The sequence below is a fragment of the Phasianus colchicus genome, chromosome 17, assembly GCF_987193195.1.
Source record: "Phasianus colchicus chromosome 17, bPhaCol1.hap1.1, whole genome shotgun sequence".
Lineage (NCBI taxonomy): Eukaryota > Metazoa > Chordata > Aves > Galliformes > Phasianidae > Phasianus > Phasianus colchicus.
Genome location: NC_143452.1, coordinates 1,266,264 through 1,278,635, shown reverse-complemented (window position 1 = coordinate 1,278,635; position 12,372 = coordinate 1,266,264). Strand labels below are relative to the sequence as shown.

The 12,372-nt window shown below is 50.8% G+C and overlaps 1 protein-coding gene across 3 annotated transcripts in view; it reads left to right on the top strand.

Moving 5' to 3' along the window:
* Positions 1 to 12,372, top strand: part of LOC116236834 (rho GTPase-activating protein 39-like) — a 42,340-nt gene that overhangs the window by 4,065 nt on the left and 25,903 nt on the right. Inside the window, exon 1 of one of the 3 annotated variants that reach the window (XM_090151909.1) lies at positions 7,516 to 9,402. The exons of the other annotated variants lie outside the window; for them this stretch is intronic. The gene's annotated coding sequence lies outside the window, so the exon portion shown is untranslated. Of the gene's footprint in view, positions 1 to 7,515; positions 9,403 to 12,372 lie in introns of those variants that run through there. 3 annotated transcript variants of the gene reach the window in all.

Below are 12,372 nucleotides of genomic sequence, written 5' to 3'. Positions count from 1 at the left end.
CTGTCCTAGGTTGTGTTCTCTGCACGTTGTCAGCTGGCATTGTTTCGGCTGTGTGATAACCCAGAGAGGTTTGCAAAGCTTTTAATGGGGATGCTAAAGATCCAGATCACAAAACTTCTAAAACAGAGGTTTATCAACATCTTTGTCAGTCACTGGAGGCAAATAGAAGGCTGATCCTCCATAGAGGATCCATGAGCTGAGCTCTTGCTGTACTTTGCCTTCCTAGATGGAAAGTCTCTGATGTGAGACGAGTTGAGGATGACAGCAAACACCCTGCTCCCACATGTGCTGTTCCAGCTTGGAGCTGGGTGCTGTTGGGCCTCTCTAAACTGGCCTTTTTCTTAGCTGCAGGGTTTATGATCTACTAAGAACAAACAAACCTGCCCTGGGCTCGTTTGTGTGTAACTTGGCAGATGTGGGATGCTGCCATAAGGCGCTTTGCTTTGGCAGATGGGGCTGCTTCCTACCTGGGCAAACAAGGTTGCTGCTTTCTGGCTGGAAACCCATGAGAGGAGCAGAAAAGATGCAGTGTAGTGGGGTTTTGTGTCTTCTCAGAGGGCCAGCTGCTCTGTATCAGGGATAAAGCAAGAATAACTTTTTCATTCTGTAGGTCTGTGTTTTTTTTGTTTTTTTTTCTAATGTCTCTGTCACTTGTGATACTAAGAGAAACCCGATGCTGTCTGAATTGGGAACGTGCTCAACAAATCTTCAACCAGGTGAGGTTCAGCCGTGCTGCTGTGTTTGACTGCAGACGTTGCAAGGCATTGCACACAACTTCTCATGTGTAGCAGCGGCCAGGACTTGCTTTAAAAGAAGGATAGGTTGTCATGAAATTCTTTCAGTAACAAAGTGAAGCCAAAAAAGGAGTTATCATTGGAAACTCGATGGTGAAGTAATAAGCACAGACCCTGGGGTTGAAGCAGTGCTGCATGGTGTTATCTCCTCACAGGCTGTTGACAACAGCTTTTGGGGCTGCTCCAGCCAACTGCTCCTGGCCCAGGTTTGCTGGTTGCGACCGGCTGTTCTGGTGCCTGTTACTTCCCCTCTTAACCTGCTTGCACAGCACTGTTCCCCTGGTTTGCATTTGGGGTGGTGTGGGAGGTAACAGGTACCTTGCTGGTTCCAGCCAGGAAGGAAGCATGGCTGAGTCCTGCTGGATGCCTGACTGCTGCTATTCAGGCTCCCTTAAAGTGTGTTTAAACAGTGGCTCAGCTTTCAGCTTTCAGTTTCAATGTGCTTAGCTTGTCGTAAAACTGTAAACACTTTCTTTAGTACTATCCTGGTATGCCTGCTTCCTCTTCATAGATGTTGTAGTTCTTTGGTCGTCCTTTGATAACTGCCAATATCCGGCTGTGCATCAGGCACACCACCTAACTTTGTTCCCTAGCTATAGTGGTTAGGTTTGGGCTCTATTTTTTTTGTTATTATGTATTTTAATTTTTTTATTAGGGCTTCCATTGCTCTAAGCTATGGTGAGCAGAGCGACTCTGAGTGTTTTATGAATTCTTGGTGATGAATCAACAGCAAGTGAAGAAAGGGATGTGAGGGTGCTCAGCCTGGAGCGAGTCTGAGTTTGCTGGGTGCGTGTCTGGCACGAGAAGTGCTTATTGCCTGCCTGAGGACAGATGCTGGTACATCGGATACGGTGGCATATTCTCTTAGTGATTTGAACTGTCCTAATGCAATGGGTTGTCTTGTTATTGTGTGACTGACTGGGTTGTGATATGGAGAAGGGATGTGAAGGATGTGGTGTTGGGGCTGCAGCTTTGTGTCTGGGTTGGTGCTCTGCTGCCCCCCCCGTTGGATTTCATCTGTGAAGAGTGCTAATAGCAGAGGGTTATGATTTCAGCTTGCAAGCTCTTGGTACTGGAATAAAGGTACTGTAATTTTCACAAAATTGGTTTTAAAATCACTGAAAATGAGGATGGAAAGCCAGCATTGTGCTCCTTTCTGTACTGTGAGTTTAGAAGCTGCTGAGGACATGCCTGGTGTCCTGTCAGCTCTGCTGAATCTGCTAGAGCTGTAAATTAAAATGAGGTCTTATACCCAGTTTGAGGTTTTGGAGACTGAAGCCTTCTCCAAAGAGAAGGGATGGCTCACAAAAGCAAGGGAAAACCAGCTGCTTATTTCATTCGTAAACTACATGAGTTCGGTGCACAGTTTGGGGAGCACTGGTTTCCTTATGGTGCTGGGAATGCATGGTGTGGAAGGAGCGTGGGGGAGCAGCCGAGGGGGGTGGGATTAAAGTTGCTGTTAAAGCCTGAGCTGGGAGCTTTTCTCTGAAAGTGCCAAGTCATGATCATCTCCTGTGGCCCCTCTGTACAACCTTGTGCCACAGAGGAGACTTGGCCCTCAAATGCCCAAACTCCACTGGAAGAGTACAGCTTGGGGGCAAAGCTGCTTTGCTGGGTCTCCTTGGAGTGGCTCTTGTTGCTGAAGTGAGCAGGGCTGGAGGAGTGCTGAATAGGAGATGTCACTTGAGTCTCTCTGGCTTCCGCATCTCCTGCCTGGACCTTCCCTGAGTGGCTACTTGGCATGCAATGCAATGTCTGCTGGTGCTGCCTGTGCCTGCTCCCTCCACTGTGCCTGTGTGCTTGTACTTTATTTGGTTTTGGAGGGATGAAATCACTTTTGTCTCCCTTTGGATAGGGAAAAGCTTCTGCTCAGCTGTGTGAGCTGTTTGTATGCACTTGCAATGGCAGCAGTTTCTCAGTAACCATGTGTTGTTGGTGCAGGATGAGCTTGCTGAGGGGTAGAGGGAAGCTTTGTCTTTCTCCAAAACATAAGGTGAAGATCTCAGTCTAAAAGGGCTGAGAGCTGGGTGACTGCCATTACAGCTTTGGTGTAATAGCTTGGTGTTGAACACAAAATGTAGGAGTGGGTGACAGAAGCGCTTGTTCCTGCTAGGCTTGGGAGCTCTGGGCTGTGTGCTGGGGTTCTGGGTTTCCTCCTGCACTGGAGGCACTCAGAGGAAGAGCGCAGTTTCAGGAGGTGCTCCCAAATGGGGCACTGTGTGTATCTTGTACTCGGGATGCTGAAATAGAATTTCCCCACAGCTGGTGCCATCGACTGCACTACTGTGTCCTTCCTTGCTTTGGTGCCTGCTGGAAGCAGAGGCCAGGCCACAAAATGCCAGCCACCCCTTGAAAGGGTGCACACATTAATTAGAACCTCTGCTATTTGCAGTATGGCCATTTCTTCAAGGTGAACGTTCGGGGCTGTTTAGAGCACAGCTAGCTTTCTCACAGGGCTGCTGTAGTGCTGCTTTCCTGCCCTCTGCTCCCAGCTGGTCCTGGGTTGGAAGCTGCACTTTCTGTCATCTCCTGGCGAGGATTTGGTGGGGTTATAGAGATGATGTGAATTAATTAGTTCCCCAAAACTGCCATTCTGGCACTGCTCTGTGCCCTGGAGCCCACAGGCCGAAGCTGCGAGGCACAGGGTGTCCCTTCCCTGGGGGAGGCCCTTCCACAAGCACAGGTGGCCTTGTGCTGCCCGGGGTATGTGTGCTGGCTGCTCTCGGTGAAGGCAAGGCTTCTGTGGGCAGCTGGGATGGAGGATGAAGGGAAGTGCAGCTGTGGTACTGGGGTGCAGTGGGCAGCCCGTCTTCAGCTCTGTGCCGAGCAGGAGCTGCAGGAGCACCGGCCTCCATCTCTTTCAAGTCTGCACCTGCTGAACGATGACAGAAGAAAAGCAATGAGCAGCTGGGAGATGAGAATCTTCTTTTTTGCTTCAGGCAAAAATTGATTGGTGACTTTTAAATTCAAAGCTGTCCCTGCCTGCGCCTGCTCTGCGGTGTGCTGGCAGCCCGGCCGGCCTCGCATCTCCTGCAGGACCTCGGCAGGAGCCACGTGGGCCTGGCATCGGCACTGCTCTGTGCACAGCTTGCTGAGGACGCGGGAGGAGCTCCAGGCTGGGGCTGCTGATGGTGTGGGGCACTTGAAGCTGGGGTTGCCTATGGTGCCGTCCTTCCTGGCCCAGCGTCCATGGCAGAGGCTGCAGACGTCTCACTTTGGGCTTCTGGGAACTGGGAATGTGGAGTTACTTCTGGAAAATCGGTACATACATGTACAGGAGCAGCCAGTGTAACTCAGCCCAGGGATGTGATGAGCAGCGTTAATAAAATTGAGACTTGCCTGCTCCTGCTCTCTGCCACAGAACTGGCACCCACCCCTGAGTCTGCCAAATGGGGCTTCCTCCTGTGGCAGCCTTGTCAGAGCCCTGGTGCTGGGCTGCCTTGTACGGCTCTGTCCTGCTGCTGAGAAGCTGATAGGAGTGGAGGTGGTATGAGAGTTATTTGGGGATGGCATTGGCAGCTCAGGAGGAATGGATACCTCCAGTGAGAAAAGGTCAAATACTTTTTTTTTTCCCCATTGAAAGAAAGAAAAGGAAATTGGCAGGGGGAAAGGACTGGTGGAATGAAAAGGATGTCGGTCAAAAAGGGCATGCTATATTCATACGAGATGATAAAACTTCAAATTCCTGACATTCTGTGATTCTGTATGAAGGACAGGTATACATTGCATCATGTTATATGTAAAAATAAAATGAGGCGGGCCAAAATATGACTTTTGAAGAATAAAAGTGATTCATGTTTGTACAGTTGCATCAGAAACCTTTCGGAGACATCGCAGCAGGAGAGCGTAGGAGACACAGAAGATAAAGCTATCACAGAAAATCAAAACCACTTTTTGGCCATCTTGACTCCTGTGGAGGAGCTTTGTAGCACAAAAAATTAGAAGCCCTCTGTAAAAGAGCTGTCTGAGAAGATGTCTTGTGTTGAATATCAATAGAAGTGGCTTTAAAGCAAACGGAAGAACTGATAAGAAGCTAAGGAACACATAGCATTGACTCAAGAGTGCTGTAGGATCTTAAATATGAAATTGTTAGGATATTTTTTTGTGGGTATACTGTTCATTAAGTGCCCTCAATATTGTAGGAATTGATGCTGAAGAATGGATGGCGGTTTTTAAAGAATGAGGTCTGGAAGGTGCGTGCCAGGTGCCCAGAGTCTGCCCATTGCACTGCTGGAGAAGGGCTGCGGGAGGGCCAGAAGGGCTGCAGAACTCTGGGTCTTACCTCAAGTGCGTGAGTGTGTGTGTTGAAGAACAAAGTTACTGCAGGCATGGCCAAGTGCAGCCTATTGGAAAAGGTTAGCAGCTTTCCTGTAAAGGCAAGCCCTTCCTCATGGACCTGCTGGAGCTTGGGAATCTGGTGGAGAAGAGATGTCATAGAATTCATATATTTGAGTTTTCAAACAGCCTTTGACACTGATATCCACTGAAGACTTGTAAGAAATTAAGTGAAAAATTCCTATTATTGTCCCAGGATTTGGTAAAGCACATGATGCAGAGGGTAGGGCTTAATGGTCATTCTTTGGCACTGGGGGGGAAGTTGGCAGACTCTTCTGGGATTGGCACCCTCTAGTATCCATAATACAAGTGTGGATTCAGGGGAGATGAGGAAGGAGGTGAAGAGGGTATGACCAGATGGTGTGCTGTCCTGCCAGCTTGGCTGTGGGTGGGATGGAAGGATAGTTGGGAGTTCAGAGTGTGTTTCTTAAATTCTTGAATGGTTTCAGGAAACAACATTAAGCAGGAATGTAGATAGATATGGTGTGTCAGCATGGCTTTCATAGGCCAAAATTCCAGTCCTGCAAATTCATCAGCACGTGGAAGGCCTTCGTGAGCACGCAGCAGGGGTGCTTCAATGGGAGGGTCGAATGGGACTTCCCTTGGGCTTCAGCCATATCCGGCCTACAGGGTCTCCAAGGAACATCCATCATGGGATGCTTGGATGAGGAACGAGTTAAAGGAGAGGTTACAAAGCTTAGGAGTAGGCTGACAGCTTTGACAATGGAGGGAAGTTGCTGGTGGAGCCCAGACGGGATCTGTGCTGCTCAGGGTGCTTGTGAATGACCTAGAAAAGGGGTGGGAGAGGTGAGACGGAAGAGTGCTGTGGGACACACACACTGGGATGGGCTCTCAGCAAAAGAGGCAAGAAAGCCTGATTACTGCCATTCAGAAACAAGATTGGGGTAATGGAGGGTGCTGTGAAAGCATCGGCTCAGTGTTTGGTAGAGGAAGGAAACTGGGCATTGTGGAGAGCTGAGAGCAGAATGGAAAAGTCATGACACAGCTGCACTTTGCTGTCCTGTTGGAGGTTAAGTGTGTGTCAGGGTATCTCATCTCAGGAGAGCCCTCGTTCCAGGCTGAGGGGAGTGGGAGAGGTCTCTGTGCTTTTTTGCTTTTTTTTTAATATCTGTGTCCCATGCAGTGTGCTGAAGGCAGATGGGGGCTGCCTTGGTGGGCACCTGGTATGAAGGAGGATGATGGAAGTCCACAGCTCTGTCCCAGTCTGCTGGCTGGCTACGCACTGCTGCCTTTGATGCCTCCCGTGACAGCTTGCAGAATTTGCCCCTTTTTTTGCTGCCTTCCTTAACGCTGCTGAAAGTGAAAAGCTCAGTTTTGGACTGAGCACAAGCTAATAAATGCTTGGGTGTTTGGTGAGAGAAAACAAAGGGAACTTGTTTTGGGCACCAAATCAAAAAGTAAATTGTTCTCACACCACTGTTCGCCGTTACCATGTATAGCAGTCACTGCCATGGCAACAGATATTTTCAAGATCCAGCCAAGATCTTGCAGGGCTGCAGCATAACTTCTGATACTTGCTCATTGCCATGCTATTAATAACTGCGTTTTCCCCCCTCGCCGCCAGGAAGTTTCTTCTTCCTCATGTACCAGGCGCGAGAGAGAAGTCATTCTAAATCAATTGTGGGGAGAAGTGACACTGGGGATTTCCTGCTTATTTTTTGTTGTGGAGATCCTGTCTGGTGCTGCCAGCTCTGCAGTTACCTCTGAGCAGAGCGGGGCTGAGCCTATTGTGCTATTTATAAGAAAGCCCAGTCTGATTTTTTTTTCTTTTCTTTTTCTTCAACCCGGACGAGCAGATGACTTGTGTTTACTCTCCCAGCTATGCACAGAAGCTTAAGTGTTTATTTCAGTCTGACTCAGCCCAGGGGAGAACCTCTGGCTGACTGAATAGGGTCAGGGCTGGGTGCTGCTCCACACAGGGTCTGCACCAATCTCCAGCCATTTCAGAAACACAGACTGTGCCATGTTTTCCAAGTTGTGGTTTAACTGCACTTGACAGTGGTTTAGTTTTAGATCCCCCTCTTGCACACCCAGCTTTAAGGTCTTTTCCAACCTGAACCATTCTGTGACTTTCACCCCTCCAGAGGAGTGGGTTGTTCTGCTGGCCCAGTCTCCTTTTCACCCACAGAGAGCAGAAATGTGGCTGCTGCTGTGAAGGCCTCCCTGCCCCCTCCATGGCCAATTGGGGAGCAAAAAGGAGCACATGATATCAGCTCTCTGGTTTTCCCTACTTTATGGAGCTCTCAAGTCCTGTATCTCCTGAGGTTACTGCTTTTGACATCCACCTTTCCTTGGACAGTGCTGTCCCCAAGAACCCAGCGATTGCATCTGATTGAATTGACCATTGAAACCAAGAAAAAAAAAGTACTTAGTATCAGGGAAAGCATGGAATCTACATTTTATCAGCCTGCCTGGAGAAGGCTGAATATTGCTATGCAAAATGTTGGTCCTATGCAAGAAATGATTCGGTTGTGTGTGAAGGAAGTAACTGCTTTCCTCCTCCCACTGCTTCCTAAGTTTCTCAGCAGGAACAGCTGCAGGCAGTGATGCTGGAGGAGCTGCAGGGTGCTGGGTCCCCATCTGGGCAGCTCCAGGCTGCAGCTGTGGACCCACACCCCTGGGTGTTTTGCCTGGGCACCACAAGGAGCAGCCATGTGCCTTTGGGGATGGGGAATGAGCCTGGGCTGATGCTCTGGCTTCTTGCTGATGCTCAGGAAGATTAATCCCACCTTTGTTTCTGCAGTGAGGTGAGAGCAAACATAGGTTTGCAGCTCCAGCACTCATCGCGCTTTGTTCGGACACATGAGATCACAGATGTTTGTTTTTTAAAAGGCTATGACTGTGTTTTGGGGCAAGGCTGAGCTGCAGGGTCTTTGTTTCTCATTTAAATCAAGGCAGATCTTGTTAGTGACAAAGCACCAGCATTGTAGATAAGTAGCATTTTTGTTTGTTTGAAGGTGTTACTATAGGCACTGCTCGGTGACACTGTAGTGCCCAGCTCACGGGATGTGACAGCTGCCCGGAGCGTGACGTTTGGAGGTGATCAGGCAAGGAGGTCAGGGCGGTAATCCTACATGCCTTTCCTTTCAGAGAAAGGTTTTTTTTTTGTTCTTGTTTTGTAGTTTATTACATCAAAATTTAAGAACAATGGAAAAGAAATGAAGCACGCTGTGGTTTTCTTTCCTCAGCCACCAACTCACTCATCTGCAGGTGAGCTTTTCGGAGGTGCTCCCCATCTCCACCCCATCCTGCCGGATGCATGGGACACACAGTGCTTTCTGCAGGCAAAACAAGCCTAACGAAATCAAGTCCTCATGGAAAGAGGTTTTTTGCTTATTGTTTTATGAAGGGTTTATGAACTCTGTGGCTGAGACTTTGGCTATTTATTTACCGCTTCTTTCCCCGTGCCAGAGGAAATTAGTGTGCTTGGCCGAGGGAAAGCGATGCTGACGCTGGAGCAGCTCCTCCGCATGGCGTCCTGCAGGGATGTTTCCTCATTGCAGCTATGGGAGCAGAGGAGAGCTGCTCGTTTGCAGGCTTTCCTGTTGCTTTTGACTCATGGCCAAATTCCTCAGCGGTCCCAGCACTGCAGTGGTTAACATGAGTCACACTCAACAAGCCAGGGCAGCCCAGGCTTTCAAGAGCTCTTCTCCATTTGTTCCCGCTGAGCTTTTTTCAAGGAGTCAGCAGGGACAGCTGCAGCCGGGGAGATTTGTGGAAGAATGAAAGGACCTACAAAAGTGGCGATGAAACACTGTTATCTTTGTTTTGTGCTTTTAGCCACCAGTGTCTTATGGGCTCTGCCAGCTGAGAAATAACCCGGTCCCTTGCAATCGGCGTCAGTGTTTTGCATGGGTTTTCAAGGGGCTCTGTGTTTCAGCAAATAAATGACTGGCAGCCCTTTAAATGAAGAGAGACAGAGGGCCATTATTTTGCTAATGCCATGCATTTAGGAATGTTGCTGCTGCAGATATGTAGCTTTGCACACTGCTGCCTGAAAGCCGTGGGATCTGCGCTCCGGCTGTTTATGTGCAACAAACAGCTGGCACCCTGTAAGGGCGGCCTGCAGGTGCTCCACCCCTAATTACAGCCTCTGCACCTTCTGTAGCAGGGCTGGAGCTGTGCTGGGTGTCCGATGGCCTGGCAGAATTATTTTAGGAAGATGTCCCAAGAGGCCCTTTTCATCCCATCACTGTTCAGGCGCCTGCTGAGTCTGGAGTTACCTGCTGAGAGCTTTCCCTGCTCTGCTTCTGTGAGTTTCTTTTTCTATTGCTCCCCATTCTCCCCAGTCTGCTGACCTACGGCGTCCTGCCTGTCAGCGTTCTCACTGTGCCATTCAGCATTCCTTCATGTAGGAAATGTGCATCTCTGTGCTGGGCACAGCCGAGCTGCTGGCACTTGACTGGTGGGGTTCGGCCATGGCTGCTGTCTGCCCTCTGTTCCTTTCAGTGGTGATGATACAAAAGCTGTTTTTGTTTTCTTCTTCTATATGGAAAATTGCACCACGGATGCTCCCCTTCCTGGCTGCTTTTGCCTGCACCTGTGGCCGGGGCAGCAGCTGTAGGTCCCTGGCTGGGAGGGAGTCCTGAAATCAGCAGCAGAGATACAGGAGACCGTAAAGAGTAAATTTCAAGTCCTGAAGCAGCTGGACAACAAGCTAGATTAATCAAGACCTTTGTCAGTCATTCCTGGAGTGACAGAGAGGGCGGTGAGTGCTGCCATGTCCTTGAAATAGCAGGAATATCGGGTGACATTACTGGCTCTAGCATAGGGCGTGCATTTGGGACTGGCTGCTCCTCCACGGCTTCTATTTGCTGGCGGCAGCAGCAGCTCAGTGTCCCATCCCTGTCTGCATGCATGCAGTGGGGATCAGGAAATGCCAGATTGCCCTGCCTTGGTCTGGTGTACTTCAGTAAACAAATCATGTTCAGCTTTCGAGTAGCTGAGCCTGGTCTGGAGCGGCAGCCCAGTGGGAAGCGCAGAAAGCTCCTGTGCAGGTCTGTGCTCCATCCTGGCCTTGTGCTGCATGTCGGTCCCCTCCATGAGCCCAGCCCTAATTGTAGGATGAGATGCCCAGCCCAGCCGGCTCCTGGGTGCTTTGAGCCCTGCCTCAGGCAGATCCTGTGTGGTGGAGTGCCAGCACGACCTGCTGGGGGGGGTGAAGCAGGTGTCTGTCCTGGCTCCATGTCACCTACAGAAGCACGAGGCAGCAGTATCGCCCCTTCTGCTTTGGGAGGGTGATGGAGTCTGATGATGCTGTCACTACTGAAGTGCAGTGCTGATGCTGCTCCTAGGCCACCCCTGGACCTGACTCGACCACTTGTCCTGGGCTTGGTCTGTGCATCCCACAGCCAGCAGGAGGACATCACCGGGCTGCACAGGGCCCAGTGCCTGCAGCCCTGCGTCAGACACCAGCCAGCACTCGGCCTCCCCACGGCTGCCTCCCCTCCAGCAGCTGGGGCTTGGATGGAGCCACGGAGCCATGCAGCACATTTTGGATGGAGAGAGAGGGGATTCAAAGTGCCAGTACATTTTTCTGAAACTGCTTGTCAAATGCTCAGCCCTTAAAAGGAAAAACAGCTCTGCTGCAGCCTTTGCCGGACTTAGGAGGTGCCGCAGCGTCTGGGGCAGAGCGGGGCTTTTGGAGGCTGTGCAGCAGTTGGGGGTTTTGGCCATGCTCTGAAGTGCAAAATAAAAGCGCTGACCACGGCGGAGGGAAAGATGCAGGGGATGCTGTGACAGTAGCTCAAGGGCCAAACAGGTTGTTAGGGCGGATCCTGTAGCCCCAAAACTTGTGCTGCTCCATAGTCTTTTGGGCTCCATGGCAGATGTTGCTTCTCTGGGACAGGTGCTCAGGTCCTGTGGGCTCTGCTCCTGCACAGCTGTGTCACTGCTGTCTGTGGGTGGGAGCTGGGGTGGGTTGGGGCAACAGCAAGTGGAGAGCCTGCAGTGCTGGTGAGGGAAATCTGGGAATAGATGAGACTGGGGATGGTGCAAGAAGCAGCAGGGCTGAACAAGCAGAAGGCCGCTGAGTTTCTCATCTGGCATCTCCATCCAGCTTTGTGCACTAGGACCTTATCCGGGCAGCACGGGCTGTCTGCTACCTCTCACCCTGGCATCAGGGTGCTGGGCTCTTTTCCCCTGCAGTCAGAAGAGTGCCCCGTTCTGCCCACGTGTGAGCTGAGCATACGTGCTCAGGCTTGGAGCAACCATTTGTGCTGTATTTTCACAGTCTGGTCTGTCTCCTGCTAGGCAGAGGTTGATTTGTTTGCACAATGCTTATTTTTGGAAGCAGGACAGTCTTTTAGGAACAGGCTGACATTATATTTATTTTAGTTCCTCTATAATTTTTGTTAGAAAGATGCGTGTGTATTCAGAGATTATATATGGGGGAGGTGGGAGGACAGGGTTGCTTTGGGTAATTTTTTTTCCTAAGACTTAAATTATAGCTTTCCTGGGTTTGGCTGAGAGGAGGCAGTGAGCAAAGAATAGACTGACCAAGCCAGCTGGTGGAGCGTTGCAGGAGGTGCTGGTGACCTCCTCGGGGGCCCACTGCAATTCCAGGGCACAGATGAGTTTTACAGCCCTATTCTGGCTTTGATGTGCAGTTCTGAGCAGCTTCCAGCCACTTGGGGGGGTCACACTTTCCTGCTCAACACTTACAGTGAGCGAGGCTTTCCTAAGCACTGTCTGTCTGGGTGCTGCAGGTGCCTTCACCCTTTGCAGGGGCAAGGGCACAGTGCTGATGTCAGTCAGGCACTCTGCAGCCCATGGGGTTCCTGTGTCAGGAGCAGCATGGCCAGCAACTCCAGCACGGCCCCCACACCCTGCTCAGCTGCTGGGGGCTCTCTGGGGCTGCACAGTGCCCTGCTCCCCCTCCTGGGCCCTGGTCACACTTCCTGCCAGCAGCGATTAAGTGATCTGGAGCGAAGGCATCCTGAGGACAAACCTTTCCTGCTGCCAGCACTAGAGCTGTGGGGCACAAAGAAACCTGGGCTGTGCCACTGCAGTGAGCCATCCCAGGCTTCATGTACCACATCCCTGCCTCCATGGGCTCTGGCTGCATCCCATTGTGGGGCAGTGGGGCCGTTCCATGTCTTGCTTCTTCCTGGGATGGGAACTGCTGGGGCAGTTGGCGGTGCCCCTGGTGCCAGCAGTGATTCATTTTGTCCCGGAGGGCCCTGGGGACCGCAGAGCTTCTCAGTTTCTGAGCCATGTTAGG